The sequence below is a fragment of the Medicago sativa genome, chromosome 1, assembly GCF_051527215.1.
Source record: "Medicago sativa cultivar Bolivia chromosome 1, Bolivia_mono, whole genome shotgun sequence".
NCBI classification, from domain to species: domain Eukaryota; kingdom Viridiplantae; phylum Streptophyta; class Magnoliopsida; order Fabales; family Fabaceae; genus Medicago; species Medicago sativa.
Genome location: NC_140749.1, coordinates 49,841,910 through 49,859,272, shown reverse-complemented (window position 1 = coordinate 49,859,272; position 17,363 = coordinate 49,841,910). Strand labels below are relative to the sequence as shown.

The 17,363-nt window shown below is 34.3% G+C and overlaps 1 long non-coding RNA gene and 1 pseudogene across 2 annotated transcripts; one reads left to right on the top strand and one right to left on the bottom strand.

The window, feature by feature from the left end:
* The first annotated feature begins 12,351 nt into the window (after positions 1 to 12,351).
* Positions 12,352 to 13,008, top strand: LOC146955086 (secreted RxLR effector protein 161 pseudogene; annotated as a pseudogene).
* Positions 13,009 to 13,329: 321 nt separating this feature from the next.
* Positions 13,330 to 15,945, bottom strand: LOC146955085 (uncharacterized). 2 transcript variants are annotated; one of them, XR_015007972.1, is made up of 3 exons: positions 15,555 to 15,945; positions 14,469 to 14,566; positions 13,330 to 13,579 (listed from the first exon to the last, which is right to left on the bottom strand). It is a non-coding gene; the product is annotated as an uncharacterized LOC146955085 (long non-coding RNA). The 2 variants fall into 2 exon arrangements; XR_015007971.1 differs by lacking the exon at positions 14,469 to 14,566.
* Positions 15,946 to 17,363: the final 1,418 nt, after the last annotated feature.

Genomic DNA, 17,363 nt, shown 5'->3' with positions numbered 1-17,363 from the left:
ATCTATCATTAATTGTGTTGAGCCAACTTATTTACAGCCTAGTAGGCTGATTATCAATTGATAGATTAATTTTCCCAATATTAGGGGGAGAGATAATAAGCCGCTGAAAATGTGAACCTGGAGTTCAAATAAATTATTTGAAAGAAAATATTATTGTCTCGTCTTGATCCTCAAATAACTCATTTGCAAAGGTAAATAAATTAAATATCAGCTGCTAATGCTCCAAACGAAATAGATTTCCATGCCGGATAATCTAATATTGCAAATGTGTCTCAATCGTGCCTGAAGCATGATAGATCAATCAGTTCCAAATATAAAAATCCTTGAATAAGAAAAGGAGCTTAAAGGAAAGATAACCCAAACAAGGATACATAAGCTCTAAAAGAGTTTTCTGACATAATTGATTTTTTCAGTTCCAGAAGAACTGATCAGGTACCTGAAACTTATAAAATATTAATAAATTATGTCATGCATGAAAGATTTCAATGGAATGAGATGGAACCGAAATGAAGTCAACGTCGACGTGTTTATGAATATAATATAACGCTATATGTGATAAGTAATAATGAGGATCATGAATTCAAGTCTATTAAAGATTATAGAAAAATAAAATATATGCAGATGGAAAGAGACAATTCCAGTGAAATCAAACTCGCTTTGCAAAGCTGAATTTTTTGGACCTGTAATCCACACACTCGAAGATGTGAAGTTAATTAGATATGTTTGGTTTTTCGTGCACAAAGAGAATAAGAATGGTAAAATACATATATAAAGAGTTTGGTATGTTCACCTGAGGTGAATTGGTAACTGTCTACCATTTATTTTTAAGAGACATATATTCTTTAGACACATATTCACCAGTAGTGAATTCAAGAAATTTTTCATAATTGATTAAGTTCAGTAGCACATGAAAACTTAAATTATATGAAAGATGTGCTACAATATATCTGTATGGCTCACTTGATAGTGATGATTATACTAAACTTCCTGAAGGATTTCATTTGCGTAAGACATATACTATAGAAGTTATTGAAAAGATGACATCATTTGTCCATTTTAAGGATATGGAAATGAATTTCTTATAATCAAAGGATTTCATTTGCATAAGACATATACTATAGAAGTTATTGAAAAGATGACATCATTTGTCGATTTTAAGGATATGGAAATGAATTTCTTATAATCAATTTTATGATAATCATATAAATATTATTAGAACTCCTGATGAGATTCTAAAATTTGTTATATAAATGTTGATATGAACAAATCTAGTTGATTATGTAATAGAACGATTGTGATGTCACTTGATGTGAGTAAAGATCACGTCCTCAAGAAAATTATGAACAATTTGAATTGATCAGGTAAGGACACTAATGTATTTTGCTTATTATATATATCATGGTATTTTATTTTTGTCAGTGTTAGTAAATACAGATATTGCAGAAAAGTCAAGCATATAATTTGTATCTTAAAGAAACAACAATATCATTCGATCATTTGAAAATGTTAGCAAGTGGAGGCTCTTTATTAAAGATTATGATTTTATACATACAAGAAACTTGCGGTATTCTAATTTTAAAAGGAGGTTCTGTCAACAACTCAATATGAAGATATATCAAGAGCCGCTAATTTAGAGAAGAGTACGGAGATAAATCATATCTTTCTACACAGCCACCGCCTAGTAAAGATTTTGAGTATCTACTATAAAAGATTATTTAAACTTCTTCGTTGTCTTTATGAGGGGGAGACAAAAATGTGTTCTGCACTCCTTTTCCCATAACCATGGTTTTATCCCACTGGGTTTTCCTGGTAAGGTTTTTAATGAGGCAGATTATGACACAAAAGGATGTTGTACTCTTTTTCCTACACTAGAATTTTTTTTTCCCAATGGGTTTTTCTCTAGTAAGGTTTTAATGAGGCATATCTTGATGGACATCCAAGGGGGAGTGTTATGAATAATTAACTTAGTGGATAACTTAGTGGATGTCCATCCTTAGTCGTCCACCTTCCTATAACCCCCATTAGTGAGTGAATAGTTAGTGGACCTTAATTACCTTGATCACTCACTTACTCATCTTGTGTCCTATAAATAGGGTTCATATTGTATTGTAAAGATACACTTGTGAAGAGAATAATACAAAGTGTTTTTATCTTCTTCTTCCTCTTCTTCTTTGATCTTGTGTTTTTAGTTTATTTCTAACACCAGTAATGTATATAAATAAATCCCTACAATATATGCCAAAAAACTAGGACATGTAGATAAATTATAAATATATATGGTTATTTTTGTGCAAGTCATTCAATTGTGTCTAAAGAAAGCTGAATGTTAAATCCACTCATAAAGGGTAAACAAAGGTGTGGCTTTGATTGGTGCTCAAAGATTTGATAAAAGGGTATGGGAAAGACACCTTCGTTTGCGGAGCAAGTAAAAGCAAAAGGCATAAAAAAGGGGTTTCATCCATTCAAGAAACCAGAGCGTTGGTTTCATCCACTCATAAAGGGTAAACAAAAGGTGTAACTTTGTTATTTCTTTGTTTTCATGTCTACCACAAAGGGATACAGCAGACCCTAGCTTGCATATATAATGATGATGAACTTGCAGTACGTATATATATTCTTGCATATCAATAATATGAAAATAAACATACAAATATATTTTAATAAAAATAAAAATAAAAGAACAGTATTTTTATTTACAAAACTTTACAAGATTTTATTTATTTGACACGTAGGTGTTTTTCTGAAAGAAAAAAATTAGAGAAATGAGAAATTTTTATTAATTAAAATAATATTAATAATTATTGAACCAAAGTGGGTTTTAAAACAAGGGTTAATTATGTTTCTAGTCCCTATAAAATAGCGACCTTGTAAGTTTAGTCCTTACTTAATTTTAATAGCATTTTTAGTCCCTATAAAAAAAAATTTACTTATAATTTTAGTCCCTGCTAAAACAAAGTTTGATTAATTATCCTTAAACTCTTAAATTTTTGAACGATTTTTTTGAGACAAGATTAGAACACTATGAAAGGTTCGTTTACTAAAATTTAGAATTTTCAGACATGAAATGAATTAAATATGAATTTTTTAAAACGACAAAAGTTAAAGATAAAAAGTAATAAAATCTGGATGTAGAAATCAAATTTTGCGATAATTTTTTGCGGAGGAACTTTTAGTAATGTTCTAAACATGCCTGCAAAAAATTGTTCAAAAATTTAAGAGTTTAAGCATAAATTAAACAAATTTGAATTGAGTAGGGACTAATACTCAGGGCAAAAAAACAAAATTAGGGACTAAAAATGCTATTAAAATTAAGTAAGGACTAAACTTACAAGGTCGCTATTTTATAGGGACTAGAAACATAATTAACCCTTAAAACAATGTCTCTAAGATTTTTATGATAACAATGTATCAAAGTACAATTGAATACTCTAATGTGTGTTGAAGTGTGTGTAGGACCATCAAATTTAGGGTTTTTGATCCCTGTAATATTAGCGAATTCCGGTTTTAGTCCCTGTAAAAATAATAATTTAGATTATGTCCTTGTAATTTCAGATTCTTCCACTTTTGTCCCTCATTTCACAACGTCAGCAAAATCTGCATACATGCACGTGAAATGAGTGAACAAAAGTGAAGGAATCTGAAATTACAAGGACCAAAAGTGGAGAAATCTAAAATTACAGGGACGTAATTTATGCAGATTTTGCTGACGTAGTTAAATGAGGGACCAAAAGTGGAGGAATCTGAAATTACAAGGACATAATCTAAATTTTTTATTTTACAAGGACTAAAACTGGAATTCACTAATATTACAGTTTCCAAAAGCAGTATTAACCCTAAAATTTAATTCTGACTTCAAAGTCATGTTTTGGTTCTTATACGTCAAGTTCCGAACACATAGAAAATCATTTTGGTACTCAGAAACTAGGAAGACTTCTGAAGACATAGAAGATGGTCTAATAAAGGTCAACAAAAAGTCAAAGCTCTAATTAGAAGTTTTATCAAGCCTTGAAGACTTTGATGGAATCAGATTATAAAGAAAGCAAGTTCTGAAGAACACGTCAGTAGTCAACACTCTAAAGAGACTCTAACCACTTTTGTCTTCTTATAAAGGAACTTCGTTTTCAAATACTACTTGTATTGTTTGTCTTCTTATGAACACATGCAAAAACAAACAAAGAACTTCAATGACAAATAGAATGCAATGAATCATTCTCAAAAAGCAAATGATCCCTCTAGTTTTCTCTCCAACAAGCCGGCCCTAGTTTTCTCAAAAAACTCTCTCTCCAACAAGCCGGCCCTAGTTTTCTCTCTCTAGGTTTTCTCTTCAAGTTTCTTCATTGAGGGGGTGGTTTTGGGTCAATTCTTGACCTGAAATCACCCCTCTTCATATTTTTCTCTCTATTTCAATCTAAATAAGTGATTTTCACATAGATCTAGGTTTTTTCTTTGTGATTTCATCATCTAAGTGTGGTGGTTTGTTGTTCGTCGTCTTGTGCGGCGTTGTTTGATTTCCTGTCTTCTTGCGGTGTTCATTTGATTCATATTGAAAGATCGATGATTCAATCAAAGATTTGAGCGTCAACGTTGCAGATCCGGATGCCATGGATATTCCGGTCATTTTAATTTTATCATATATTTTTGTAGGCATTATGCCGTTATATGCTATTAACTTGGATGCTGTGAGTTTGTTCGCAGATTCATCCTTTACGTTTTTAGCGGTGTTGAATGATGTAATCTCTCGATTTGAATGAATGAATATCATTTTGTTTTTGTCAAAAAAAAAATGTTATCTTGATAGACATGTGTTTTTTTTTTATTTTTTTATTTTTTATTTTATATATATATATATATATATATATATATATATATATATATATATATATATAGTTGGACGTTGATTCAATTTTTTTATTGCTATCATAAAACTTAAATATTCCTTAAAAAAAAAACTTAAATATTATTACAAACCGGCAACAGTTCAAATAAAATATTCTTTCAAAGTCATTGTGAGCTTAGCTAAGTTGGTAGGGACAATGCATAAAATATGCAAGGTCCGGGGTTCGAACCCCGGCCACCACCGAAAAAAGTTCAAATAAAATATGTTGTAAAAAGTTCAACGCTAAACCAGTAAAAAGTTCAACGCTAAACCAATAATTTTTTTTTTATCTAACGCTAAACCAATAATTTTTTTTTTTTTTATCTAAAATGTACCATACCCTCAACCAATAAATTTAATAAACATCCAAACATATTTTATCATAATTTAAAAAAAAAAAGTTCAAATAAAATATGTTGTAAGAGTTCAACGCGAAACCAATAATTTTTTTTTTATCTAAAATGTACCATACCCTCAACCAATAAATTTAATAAACATCCAAACATATTTTATCATAATTTTGTGTTATAATATCAGGTTAATTTTAAATTTCAATATATAATTACGAATATGTACATGGTAAGTATAATTGTCTATGCAATATTTTTTGTTATATAAGTTCAAAGTATTTAGATTCGTGAATTTTTTCTTAGTCTTTTTATTTTTTATTTTTTAAGAAAATTTCCTTCTCCTTCACATATATGAAATGTAGGATTTAGATTCTATGCAGCAAAAGTATATAATAAGACAAGCTTGTTCGTCCAAAAAACCATGTGGTTAGAATAAAGGAAATATTTTGTTGGACACCTAATGCTATTCTACTCCAAGAGATAGAGGGTATAAGAGAGAGAAGTGATGAATGTAATGGAGAGAGATATAGAGAGAATAAAGAATGTTAAATGATTTTTTGTGTGATGAATGTAATAGAAATGCGATAGAGAGTGATAGAGAGAACATAGGTGTTAAATGAATGTAAATTGTTGTAGTATTAAAAATCATCACTCACAGAGATTATCGACCACATACAATTTGGGTCCATATAATGAATAGTTTCAAGACATAAATCTACAAAAAGAAAGCAATCTCCTAAAGCAAGATTGATTTTCACTTTAGGAAAACATTTCATGCATGCATGGACATGCATCCATATACACTCAAATAACACTTTGACATAGAATTAAATAAATGAGAATGTAATGTGATAAATTTGTCTTTTGTGATGAAATGAGAAGAAAGATAGAGAAAAACCGAAGTATTCAATAAGTGATGGAAAAATAAGGGTGTTCCAATATCAATGCTCCTCACTTTATTGGGAATAGGATGGCACCGTGAATTTGTATTGACAACAAAATAAATACTTGTAACAAACCTAACTAAAGTGTTAGAATGAGAGTTCAGAAGTTACATTAAGATGCTATATATGAAAATCACCGGACAAAACACTAACCAAATGAGGAAAAAAATGAAGAAGATTGGGTTGAGCATATGATGTAACGAAGGTGAGGGACCGTAGCTCAAAACTTTAAACAAAAGGGAGATATTATATACTTTTGTGTGTACCAGATTTTCTTTCAAAGATATGCAGTACAAAAGGGTTTTTCCCAGAGATAACATAAAGAGATCCCATACGGAACACATTAACTTTTAGGGTAAGGTACAAGAGCACTCTAATTCCTTGTGATCTTGACTTTCATTTTTGTGTCCTTTCAATTTTCAGGGTTCAAACAAAGACCATCATAGCATCTACGTATACATGTATTCATTCATTGCCCTTTAGGGCCTCTCACTTCGTTTTACATCTAAGGATCTTTTGTCGTCTCACTATTACATTTTAGTGTTTTCTATTAATATTATCATTATTTTATTAATTTAATTTTACATTCAAACGATTAATGATTTTATGTAAATTTTGAATGTGTGGGTGGGTGGCAGCTAACATAGATAAAAACTGGATCCCTAAAAAAACGATAAAAAATGGTACAAAATTTACGTATTCTTCACTTCGTGATTATTAAGGAATATTGGATCGTTTTTCGTTGGGTGAGAATGCTTGCTTATTTGATGAGAAAGACGTGCATGATAGTGATAATTCGGGACCGGATGAAACTTATGGGGTAGCCGAAGGTAGTAAGAGGTTGATGTTTTAATGAATCAGCTCTCGGATGATTGGAAGGAGGAGGAACGAGTGAGGGAACAAAATTCTAGCGCTCATAATGTTTAAGTGGCATCTCATGTGAATGATAATACTGGTGCGGATCAGCCGCTTCCTTGCTCTCGGGGTTGTGTTTGTGAAGGTTCAGTAGCCTCAGTTCCTCCTTGTAGCTCTTCGACACTGAGTGTAGCCCATGTTGTTTGCGCAGCAGCGAAACAAACTAATCATGGCTCGCGTGGGACTGTTGAGGTCTGCCGAGAAGTAGTTTTAGTTAACAACGATGTCGACTCCGTTGGTAACATGTCAACTGAAAAAGATAGAAGCTTTAACAGGTCTGGTGAGCCATTGAGTGGTGCAACAAAAATTGTTAAGCGTACTACTGTTTACCGATGTTTTTGGTAAACTACAAGTCTAGCTTTGATTATTACAAGCAGATCAAACTAGAAATCCTAGGACTTGTTGTGCAATCTTTTTTTCAGAAAATGTATGAATGCTCACCAAGTTCAAAGGTTCTTGTATGAACGGTATGGAGTTTTGTAAGAAAATAACTGTCTTTCGAACGGGAAAAACGCATTAAATGCAAGTAAAAAGACTTAAAAGTTTAAAACGCAGAAACTTAAAGAAAAGGTAAATTGCATTGCATTACATTGCATTAATGTAAAGGTGGTTCCACAAATCAGATTACACATTTTGTATGACTCTTTTCTTTAGACGTTGGTACTTCGAGTGCTAAAATTCTATAAGTGATTTGTAAACTATTTTTTATATGAAAAACTACTATTTATACATAGTGAAAATAACTGAAAAAAACTAACTGCCACAGACATCACTTATTCCATCGAAAAACTGCTTGTCCCCCACGTCTTTAGTAAGGAAACCGCTCCCTTTGAATTCAAAATATTTCCCTTCGACGACAGCTGTTTGTTTGGCTTCGACCAATTTCCTTTCTGACTCACGTCTTGTCGAACACCAAGGCTTATTTAACTCTTTCAAACGCTAAGTTCAGACCATGTCGAAATCCCCATGCTGAAGATAAAGATTTTAATTCCTGAAAGGACAAAAGTCAACACATGTTGACTGCATTAATTGAGCCTATCGAAATTACAGGATAACAAATTTCCCCCCAAAAATGCCATTTTCGACTGGAAAAATTGAAAGAGAAGATTGGCATTTTTGATAAACTAAGTACCTTTTAGAAACTGACGTCATGCTAATTATGACTTTCAAGAATGGTCTTTTCAGCACACTTTTAAGATTTAGTGGGCCAATACTCTCGACTACGTGGCAGCGTATCAATGAATTAGAACTCTTTTTTTTTTTTTTTGCTTTCTATACCATCACAACACATTACTTTTTCCACTCTTGTCATCGTAATGACGACTTTTGGGGAGTTCATGGGTTTTTTTTTTCTTCGAGAAAACTTCTTAACTTCCCACTAACTTAAAAACTGCCACTCCCCTCAAACCACGTAGCGGTTACTGAAAAGGGAGAAATGAAGGGTTTCGTTTCAGTCATTACCTCCACTTCTTATATAGACCCAACTCTCTATTGACCCTTTAGCCCATCTTTTACTTGAAAAAACCTACACTCGTCTTCTTCTTGTGAAAGAAAAATAAAATCTGCAACAATGGAGCGACTTCTAGAAGATATTTTGCTCATCATCGTTAAGAAAGTGGCAGCCTTTGGAACTCCGGACCTCTTCAGGTTCAAAGCTACTTCTGTTTATCATTAGAAGCTTTGTTTGTAAAAGATGACAATAGTAGACTGATGATTGCCCAGATATATGTTGATGACATTGTTTTTGGTGGAATGTCGAGCAAGATGGTTCAACATTTCATTCAGCAGATGTAGTCTGAGTTTGAAATGAGCTTAGTGGGTGATGTTGGAGTAAGCCCTAATAGCCAATCTATATTGATTGAGTTTGGCTTTGTATCATGATATATATATATATATATATATATATATATATATATATATATATATATATAAGCATGACTTATATAAGGGGTGCGTTTAGTAAATATATAAGCATGACTTATTGCCAACGTGACTAGAACCTATAGGGTCACACACAAAGAACAGTCAAAAGAGAAATATATAAGCATGACTTATATAAGGGGTGCGTTTAGTAAATAACACTAATTAGTTAGCAAAATTACTAAACTAGTTGTTGGGCTTACTGAAGCCCAATAGTGACTTCTGACTTGCAGAGCACACTAGAAGTTCTATAAATAGAACTCTAGTGCTGAAGTTTTGGTTACAGGTTTTGGAGCAACCCTCTTTCTCTGCACTTCTGATTCCTTGGCTAGCACCGAGTTTTGGAGGAGCACTGTTCGTGTGGACTAACTAGAGGCATCGCTGCTTTGCTTTGCTCGTGATCAGAAACAATTCTACTACAAAGGTTCTACTCTTCAAGAGGTAAACACATGAATCCTCAAATTGTTTAAGTATGTGTTTGATTTGTGATTAATGATTTAGTCAAGATCCGTTTCAATGGGATTTCTTCCGGAAAGAGGATTAATTTTTTTTTTTGAAAAACCCCTCTTAAAATCCCTTTAGGTGAATTGACTTATTTTCTTGGACTTCAGGTTAAACAAATGGAGGATACAATCTTCATTTCTCAGAGTAAGTATGCCAAGAACATTGTGAAGAAATTTGGCTTGGATAATGGTGGTCACAAAAGAACTCCAGCTGCCACTCACTTGAAGCTGACAAAGGATGAAAGTGGTATATCTGTTGATCAAAGCATGTACAGAAACATGATTGAAAGTTTACTATATCTGACTGCAAGCAGGCCAAATATTACTTTTGTTGTAGGTGTGTGTGCAAGGTATCAAGCTGAACCAAAGATGAATCATCTTACTCAAGTGAAGAGGATACTGAAGCATATTAATAGCACCAGTGACTATGAAATCTTATACTCATCTTGTGAAAACTGTAAGCTAATAGGCTACTGTGATGCTGACTGGGCGGAAAGTTCTGATGACAGAAAAAGTACTTCTGGAGGATGTTTCTTTCTAGGAAATAATCTGATTTCCTGGTTTAGCAAGAAACAGAACTGTGTGTCTCTCTTTACTGCTGAAGCTGAATACATAGCAGCTGGGAGTAGTTGTTCCCAACTTGTCTGGATGAAACAGATGCTGAAGGAGTATAATGTGGAACAAGATGTTCTAACCTTATACTGTGACAATCTAAGTGCTATCAACATTTCCAAGAATCCTATTCAACATAGCAGAACAAAACACGTTGATATTCGACATCATTTCATCAGAGATCTTGTTGAAGAAAAGGTTGTGACACTTGAGCACGTAGACACAGAAGAGCAACTGGAAGATATCTTTACCAAGGCTTTAGATGCTAAACAATTTAAAAATCTAAGAGGCAAGTTGGGAATTTCCCTGCATGAGGAGGCCTGATCATCTGTGGTGTGAGGCGTGCTGTCAAATCTCTACTTCTGCACGTCTTTGTAATGTGGGGTATACAAGCAATGATGTACTCCAGATGCTCTCAACATTTTGTTTGGCATATTTTATGGCTAAAAAGGGGGATAAAAATTGGTATATCTTTATGTAACACCCTATTTCTATTAAAGCGATAAAACACGCGAATATTACAAATATTCAAGAAATAGACGCTACGTTTAACACAAAATCCAATATCCAAACATACACGCATATATATATATATATATATATATATATATACACAAAAATTCTCCAAGTCCGACACGTGGACAAATCTCAACAAAATAAAATAAAAACCAACAAGACATAGAAAGACTCTACGACCTAATCAGAGCCCTAAGCTATGACACCAGACGATAACGGAGAAAGCTCCCGCTATCCAAGCACTCACCTCAAGGAAACTACTCCTGCACAATGTCTACCCATCCATACAGACAGGTAGGCGGCAAAAACCACTGGGGGTAAGCATTACATTAATCATAATCAACAGATAATAATTGACATCAATAATCCAATTCATTTCTCAAATAGTTTGCATGAACAGTTAGCATCAATAATCACATTCATACAACAATCCAAACATCACAACTAGCACTCATCAAACATGTTCATCACCAACAACAAACATCGTTCACATACCACAATCAAGACACCATTTCAATATGCATTGAGCCTATACTCGACACATACATGCATGTGGTACCATACAACAACAATAGATGCCAACCGAACATCTAAGTAAGAGAACACCTCCTCTCTTACCAATCACCTATGTAAGAGTACACTTCCTCTCTTACATTTCACATATGACTCAATATGATCATGATGCATGGACATACAACAAGGACCCGACAATGCACAATTTCAACATAACAAATGCAATAGTACACCTCCTCTCTTACAAATCACCAATGTAAAAGTACACCTCCAATTACATTGACTATCTCAACAACAATTGCATTATCAAGTATACATGTCCACACATTCAACAATCATAATCCACATAAGAGTCATCATCACACATATCAACATCAACCTACCAAATATCACAACAATTCCATATACTTTTCATAAATCAAGTAAAATGGAACAACATATCATTTCATGATAAGAATCATATTCAATCATCCACAATCATCCACATATCGTCAATTAATCATGTAAGATCATCCAAGAAAATTTATAGAGTCATCGGCTCAAAAGGCCCATTTTCACAAGTTCGTCTCTCAAAAATCCTAACATTAGAAATAATTAAGCTATGGAGTCAAAACCAAGAAGACAAGTTTCAATGCCTCAACTAAGCATACCTCTAGGCCACATATGAGTGCAGTAGAGGATACCTCGGCGTTTCACCGGACAAATACGACGAATTCATAAAAATCACAAAGTTCGTCTCCTTTTATCACTGTTCACAAAAATTTCCATTATCAAATCAAAACAAGTTAGATTCACCACATCATAGTTTAAGTACCATTAAACACCTTAATTGAACTCATAAAACTCAAGTTTCGATGATTGGAAACAATCCATAAGGTTTGGGTCGACATAGAAACAGTTATGCGGAATTTTCGTAAAATTTCACTAAGACCTCTTTGGAGTATTTTCCTCATAACTCAAAAACCAAAAATCATTTTCAAGTCAAACCAAAGCCATTGGAAAGCTAACAAAATTATCTACAACTTTCATGTTTACACCGAAGGCCAATTCAAAACAGAAGCGAGGGAAAAAGACGCAAGAACGCAAAACAGAAAAAGCTGTCTCTGGATAATGGTGGTCACAAAAGAACTCCAGCTGCCACTCACTTGAAGCTGACAAAGGATGAAAGTGGTATATCTGTTGATCAAAGCATGTACAGAAACATGATTGAAAGTTTACTATATCTGACTGCAAGCAGGCCAGGTATTACTTTTGTTGTAGGTGTGTGTGCAAGGTATCAAGCTGAACCAAAGATGAATCATCTTACTCAAGTGAAGAGGATACTGAAGTATATTAATAGCACCAGTGACTATGAAATCTTATACTCATCTTGTGAAAACTGTAAGCTAATAGGCTACTGTGATGCTGACTGGGCGGAAAGTTCTGATGACAGAAAAAGTACTTCTGGAGGATGTTTCTTTCTAGGAAATAATCTGATTTCCTGGTTTAGCAAGAAACAGAACTGTGTGTCTCTCTTTACTGCTGAAGCTGAATACATAGCAGCTGGGAGTAGTTGTTCCCAACTTGTCTGGATGAAACAGATGCTGAAGGAGTATAATGTGGAACAAGATGTTCTAACCTTATACTGTGACAATCTAAGTGCTATCAACATTTCCAAGAATCCTATTCAACATAGCAGAACAAAACACGTTGATATTCGACATCATTTCATCAGAGATCTTGTTGAAGAAAAGGTTGTGACACTTGAGCACGTAGACACAGAAGAGCAACTGGAAGATATCTTTACCAAGGCTTTAGATGCTAAACAATTTGAAAATCTAAGAGGCAAGCTGGGAATTTGCCTGCATGAGGAGGCCTGATCATCTGTGGTGTGAGGCGTGCTGTCAAATCTCTACTTCTGCACGTCTTTGTAATGTGGGGTATACAAGCAATGATGTACTCCAGATGCTCTCAACATTTTGTTTGGCATATTTTATGGCTAAAAAGGGGGATAAAAATTGGTATATCTTTGTGTAACGCCCTATTTCTATTAAAGCGATAAAACACGCGAATATTACAAATATTCAAGAAATAGACGCTACGTTTAACACAAAATCCAATATCCAAACATACACGCATATATATATATATATATATATATATATATATATATATATATATATATATATATATATAAGATATCTCAACAGTCACAACGGAATATAATTCATACATCTCCCAAATATATATGTCATGGTCAAAATACAACATCATACAAAAATTCTCCAAGTCCGACACGTGGACAAATCTCAACAAAATAAAATAAAAACCAACAAGACATAGCAAGACTTTACGACCTAATCAGAGCCCTAAGCTATGACACCAGACGATAACGGAGAAAGCTCCCGCTATCCAAGCACTCACCTCAAGGAAACTACTCCTGCACAACGTCTACCCATCCATACAGACAGGTAGGCGGCAAAAACCACTGGGGGTAAGCATTACATTAATCATAATCAACAGATAATAATTGACATCAATAATCCAATTCATTTCTCAAATAGTTTGCATGAACAGTTAGCATCAATAATCACATTCATACAACAATCCAAACATCACAACTAGCACTCATCAAACATGTTCATCACCAACAACAAACATCGTTCACATACCACAATCAAGACACCATTTCAATATGCATTGAGCCTATACTCGACACATACATGCATGTGGTACCATACAACAACAATAGATGCCAACCGAACATCTAAGTAAGAGAACACCTCCTCTCTTACCAATCACCTATGTAAGAGTACACTTCCTCTCTTACATTTCACATATGACTCAATATGATCATGATGCATGGACATACAACAAGGACCCGACAATGCACAATTTCAACATAACAAATGCAATAGTACACCTCCTCTCTTACAAATCACCAATGTAAAAGTACACCTCCAATTACATTGACTATCTCAACAACAATTGCATTATCAAGTATACATGTCCACACATTCAACAATCATAATCCACATAAGAGTCATCATCACACATATCAACATCAACCTACCAAATATCACAACAATTCCATATACTTTTCATAAATCAAGTAAAATGGAACAACATATCATTTCATGATAAGAATCATATTCAATCGTCCACAATCATCCACATATCGTCAATTAATCATATAAGATCATCCAAGAAAATTTATAGAGTCATCGGCTCAAAAGGCCCATTTTCACAAGTTCGTCTCTCAAAAATCCTAACATTAGAAATAATTAAGCTATGGAGTCAAAACCAAGAAGACAAGTTTCAATGCCTCAACTAAGCATACCTCTAGGCCACATATGAGTGCAGTAGAGGATACCTCGGCGTTTCACCGGACAAATACGACGAATTCATAAAAATCACAAAGTTCGTCTCCTTTTATCACTGTTCACAAAAATTTTCATTATCAAATCAAAACAAGTTAGATTCACGACATCATAGTTTAAGTACCATTAAACACCTTAATTGAACTCATAAAACTCAAGTTTCGATGATTGGAAACAATCCATAAGGTTTGGGTCGACTTAGAAATAGTTATGCGGAATTTTCGTAAAATTTCACTAAGACCTCTTTGGAGTATTTTCCTCATAACTCAAAAACCAAAAATCATTTTCAAGTCAAACCAAAGCCATTGGAAAGCTAACAAAATTATCTACAACTTTCATGTTTACACCGAAGGCCAATTCAAAACAGAAACGAGGGAAAAAGACGCAAGAACGCGAAACAGAAAAAGCTGTCCCTGGGCAATTTCGCTGATAGCGAAATTTTCGCTATTAGCGAAATAGTTCCAGACAGTTTCGCTATTAGCGAGTTTTCTTAGCGAAATTCCCCTGTAGTTACGGGTTTGGCACCATTTTTCACCCCAAAAACCCAATTTTTGATCTCCCAAATGCCCAAACTCGTCCCAAAGGTTGTTTACATGTATATGTACTCAAAAGGTTTGAAAAACACAGCCAAACATGAAATCAAACACCATTCCAACACTATTTGGCAAATCAACACATTTTTACAAAACCTTCAACAACCATTCAATTCTCATCATAATTCACCAATACATGATACCCAAAGCATCAATTCATCAACAACACATCTAACAACAACAACAACAACATTTAATCATGATTTCATCAACAATATAACAACCACAACTTCATTCTTCATCATAATCATTCAAAAACATGATTTATGCATATAACCCATTTTGACATGCAAATTCAACAACAACAACACAATTATCATTCAATTCATGCATATAATCATATCATCAAAATTAGGCACGAATTTCTACTTCTAAAATCAAACTAACCATTTAATGAAATAATTAGGGTAGAATCTACAACTATTAATTATGATTAAAGACTAACCCCCTTACCTTAATTCTTCAAAATCAACATTAGGGCTTCACTTTAGCTCCAATCCTAGCTCCAATCTTTGAAGCTTGACCTCCCTCTAGCTTTCTCTCTCTAGCTCTCCTCTTGAAACCCTTGTATTCTCTCTACTCTTTCTCTCTCTACCTCTTTCTAATGAAAATGAAATGTTGGTAAAAACCATATTCTTACTACCAACTAGAGTTTATATAGGCTCTATCTAATTGGGCTCAACTCACAAAGTCTTAATGGGCCTAACCCATTTCTATTCTAACCCAAAATGTTACTACTCACTTAACGGTAAAATGTAATACTAACGGTCACCTACCGGTAAATAAATAATTACTACACTCTCTCATGCAACTTAGTAAAATAACACTAATCCCACTAAGCACTAAAAATAATCTCCATCAAAATTACAAAATTATCCTTGCTCATAAAATGACCAAAATACCCCTAAGTCCAAAATGACCAAAATACCCTTCTAATACCGAATTCTACAATTCCCGACCAAAAATACACACAGAGGCAAATAATCACTTAAGAGCACATATAACATACATAAATAAATAATAAAATAAATCTATCGAAAAATCGGGCTGTTACAACTCTCCCCCACTAAAAAGAATTTTCGCCCTCGAAAATTACCTGAAGGAAACAACTCCGGATACACAACCCTCATCCTACTCTCCGATTCCTAAGTGGCACTCTCACCAGTTGGTCCAACCCAAATCACTTTAACCAAAACGATCTCTTTGCCACGCCAACGCTTCACTTCACGATCCTCAATCCTAACTGGCCAAGTCTCAACAGTCAAATTATCCCTTACTTCCAAATCACCCACTTGAATCAGATGAGACGCATCATACACATACTTCCGCAACTGAGACACATGAAACACATCATGAAGATTCGACAAAGATGGTGGCAACGCAATCCGATACGCTACAACCCCATCCTTCTCAATAATCTCAAATGGTCCAACAAAACGAGGAGTCAACTTCCGACACTTCAAAGCACGACCAACACCGGTTACCGGATTCACTCTCAAAAACACATGATCACCAACCTGAAACTCAATATCCTTCCTCCTCTTATCATAATAACTCTTCTGCCTACTCTGAGATGCTCTCATCTTCTCTTGAATCATCTCAACTTGTTCCGTAGTCTCTTGCACAACTTCCGGTCCTAACAAAGCACTTTCTCCTGACTCATACCAACACAACGGCGACCTACACCTCCGACCATACAAAGCCTCAAATGGTGCCATTCCGATACTAGAATGAAAACTGTTGTTGTAAGTAAACTCAATCAACGGTAAACATTCGACCCAACTGACACCTTGCTCCAACACACAAGCTCTCAACAAATCTTCTAAACTTTGAATAGTCCTCTCCGTCTGACCATCAGTCTGGGGATGATAAGCAGAGCTCAACCTCAACTTAGTTACCAACGCAACTTGCAAACTCTCCCAAAACTTAGAAGTAAACCTCGGATCCCGATCTGACACAATACTAGAAGGAATACCATACAATCTAACAATCTGCTCAATGTAGATCTCAGCCAACTTCGCCACAGACATACCGGTCTTAATAGGAACAAAATGTGCCGACTTCGTCAACTGATCAACAATCACCCAAATCGAATCAAAACCCTTAACAGTCTTCGGCAAAGCTCCAACAAAATCCATTGAGATATTATCCCACTTCCACTCTGGCACAAACAACGGTTGCATCAAACCTGAAGGTCTCTGATGTTCGATCTTAGACTTCTGACAAACCAAACAAGCATACATAAATTCTGCGATCTCTTTC